The sequence below is a fragment of the Molossus molossus genome, unplaced genomic scaffold (assembly GCF_014108415.1).
Source record: "Molossus molossus isolate mMolMol1 unplaced genomic scaffold, mMolMol1.p scaffold_m16_p_41, whole genome shotgun sequence".
Classification (NCBI taxonomy): domain Eukaryota; kingdom Metazoa; phylum Chordata; class Mammalia; order Chiroptera; family Molossidae; genus Molossus; species Molossus molossus.
Window position 1 is genome coordinate 20187 of NW_023425379.1, and position 3638 is coordinate 23824.

Consider the following 3638-nt stretch of genomic DNA (forward strand, 5'->3'; position numbering starts at 1 on the left):
AGTTACATTTTTTGCTATTAATCACTAAAAACAGTTAAAAAAAAAAAAAAGCCATGAGAAAAGAATATTAATCAAAATTCTGACCTGAAGATGATTTTCTAATTCATTCAGGGTATATTTCCCATTTTCTCTTTCTGACAAAATAACTTGAACATGTTCTACATCCAGGCAAGATTTGAATCAAAATAAAGACTTCACAAATGGGGAGGCGCTGTTATGAAAAAATATATGGTGAACATTGATTTCACCCAAGTATAAATATCTAAGTATGTAAGTGTCAAAATCTCTTTGGCAATTATGGTAATTATATCTAAATTTATGTTAAAATTCCTTTTCAAACAATACAGCATTAGGTATTTTAAAATCATGTTCTTAGGGAAATCTTACTAAAATCTAGAGGTGAAAAATATAGGTTTTAATATATTTTCAATTTAACTTGTGTAATCAGAAGGGGGGAAACCTTACACTTTAGAGAACCATTTGTATTAAGCCCTCAGCAATAGTTAAACAGAAATACACAGTAACTAAACACAGAATACTAAGACTTTAGCTTCAGCTCATTTATCATTTAAAACTCTAACTTCAGACAAATCACTTCTGTGAATCTTAATTTCCTCAAATTTGAAAAAGGCCTTTCTAAGGTGTTTTTGTGAAAACATTGAAACCCTATACAAAACAAAGCCATTATGATTATTTTTGTTCTGATTGCTAATCTTCCCTGGAAGACCTTCAAAAAGGAAACTATTTATTCTGTCCTGACTGTTTACCTCCTGAGAAATCAGATTGTTACGATGATTGGACATGTCTCCTGCTTTGTGTCCACCTCCCCTTGCTCCACGTAAAAATAAAATGCCATTGAGTGACATGAAGCCAGAAAATTATTCCTCCCTGACTCTCTTGGTTTCTTCTGCAGTCTTCCTTTTAAGGCCTCTTTTGGCCATCTCCATGCTCTTTACGAATCATTTTCCAGGCAAAAGAGACATGAGGGAATATCATGATCAAAGGGACTGTGAGTCAATCTTGTATCTTTAAATTAAATCTGAATCTCAGCTGAACAATTTAACCAAGCTTCCTTCTTCTTTACCTACAGACAAACACTAAGGATTAAGCTGCCCCAAGATATGGATATCTCCCACAGTATAACTCAACACTTTATGTGTCTAAGTTCATCATCATGGGGCTCCCAGGCATTCACAAGTGGCAGCACTGGCTCTCTCTCCCCCTGGCTCTGCTCTACCTCTTAGCTCTTCCTGACAATCTCCTCATCGTGATCACCATTCACCATGAGCTTAACCTAAACCTACAGCAGCCTATGTACCAATTCCTTAATATCCTGACTATAGTGAACACTGGCTTGGCTATTACAATCATGTCCAAGATTCTGGCCATCTTCTAGTTTGATACCAAGGCCATCAGCCTCCCTGAGTGCTTTGCTCAAATCCATGCTATTCACTGTTTTATTAGCATGGAGTCTGGTATCTTCCTTTGCATGCCTGTGGGTAGATATGTAGCCATTTGCCACCCACTTCAATACTCCTCCATAGTTACTAAAGCTTTTATGGTCAAAGCCATAGTATTCATGGTGCTTAGGAATGTCCTGTTGACCATGCTAGTGCCTATACTGGCTGCCCAGAGACACTACTATTCCAGGAATTAAATTGACCAGTGCCTGTGTTCTAACCTGGGGGTCACTGCCTTGGCTTGTGATGACAACACCATTAATAGGTTTTATCAGTTGGCTTTGGCCTGGGTCATTGGTGGAAGTGACTTGGCTCTAGTCCTTATTTCCGATATTCTGATCTTTCACTCTATGATAAGGCTGAACTCTGCTGAGGCAACAGTCAAGGCTCTGAGCACCTACAGTTCCCATCTCATCCTCATCTTCTTCTTCTACACAACCATTGTTGTAGTGTCTACAGCCTACCTGGCAGGAAAAGCAGTTCCCATCTTCCCTGTTCTTCTTAATGTGCTTAACATTGTCATCTCCCCAGCCCTTAACCCCATGGGATATGCTCTTAGGGCCCAGGAGCTCAAAATGGGCTTCCAGAGGGTGCCTAGGTTAAATGAGAATGTATCCCAGAAGTGACACAAACTCAAAGAATGGAATATGTGGTACTGCTGGAGAGCACAGGTTTTGAAACCCAGCAGACCCTGGTTGGGATTCAATTTCCCTCTTTCATTAGGAAATATAATTTATTAACTAACGTATACAAAAATTCACACTCTCTAGAAATAAAAATATTGTAAATGAAAAAAATGAGAGGTAGTTCCTGCCTAAGTGTAATTCCACTTATATACATTGTTTTTAATGGGAACAATATACATTTAAAAGTCTCAAGCATGGAAATAACTCAAATGTTAAATTCATCTGCTGATGAATAGATAAACAAAATGAAGTAGATCTATATATTGGGGCACTATTCAGTAGTAAAAAGGAATGAAGTACTGACATATGCTAGAACATGAAGGAGCCTTAAAAACATGATGATGCCAATAGAAAAAAGGCTGGACAAAAAAAAATTCACATATAATTCCATTTATATCAAGTGTGCATAATAGACAAATCTATAGAAACAGAAAGTAAACTAGTGTTTTCCAGGGCTGGGGATGTTGGGCATGGAGGAATGACAATGATTGCTAATGGGTAACAAATTTCTTTGTGGTCACGATAATGTTCTGGATAATTCCAGATAATGATAATAGTTGCAAAATTCTATGAATATACTAAAAACCATTGAATTGTATGCTTTAAAGAGTTAAATATATAGTACATAAATTAAGTTAATTATTTTTCAATTACAGTTGACATTCAATGTTATATTAGTTTAAAGTTGTTATTTTTAAAGATATTTCCAGAGGCCTGTTTAACAGTGAAGACAGCATATTTTCTTTCTTCTAGAAGAACTAGTATATTGCCCTGGCCGGTTTGGCTCAGAGGTTAGAGCGTCCGACTGCGGTCCGGAGAGACCCGGGTTCGGTTCCCGCTAGGGGCATGTACCTCGGTTGCAGTTTGTCCCCGGCCCTGGTTGGTCGTGCGGGTGGCAGCCACTCGGTGTGTCCCTTTCACATCGATGTTTCCCTCTCTCTCTCTTCCTCTCTCTCCCTCCCACTCTGTCTGTACAAAAAAAAAAAAAAAAAGAACTAGTATAATAAAAATCAATTGTGTATGACAAGAATGTAACATAAATTATTCTGTAGCTTGATAAAGGCTGACTTCTCTCATTATAGGTAGAGCTAATCTGTACTCGAGTCAAGATGGCTTCTGGAAGAAAGGTAATGAGATCACCTGCCCAAAAATCTCTTCATTTTGGAGTTTAATATAATATGACTTTCCCTGATGAGTAGATGAAGATGATCCCAACAAAGTCTAGATTTGTCTATATCAAAGATCAGAGAAGATCCTTTAAGGAAAAAATCTCATCCTAAGTAAAGTGTGTGTGTGTGTGTGTGTGTGTGTGTGTGTGTGTACGCACACATATTGGGAAGAAGTAGGTCTAAAGTCCTGGGCTCAATGACAAAAATGGACAAAAGAGAGTTGTCAGATTTAGCAAAAAACAAAACAAACAAGCAAACAAAAAAAGATGTCAGTTAAATATTAATTTCACATAAACAGCAAATAATTTTTAGTAAAATTATAT

The 3638-nt window shown here is 37.3% G+C and overlaps 1 pseudogene; it reads left to right on the plus strand.

Annotated features, from left to right (window-relative positions):
* The first annotated feature begins 994 nt into the window (after positions 1-994).
* On the plus strand, positions 995-2086 carry LOC118616763 (annotated as a pseudogene).
* The last annotated feature ends 1552 nt before the right edge of the window (positions 2087-3638 follow it).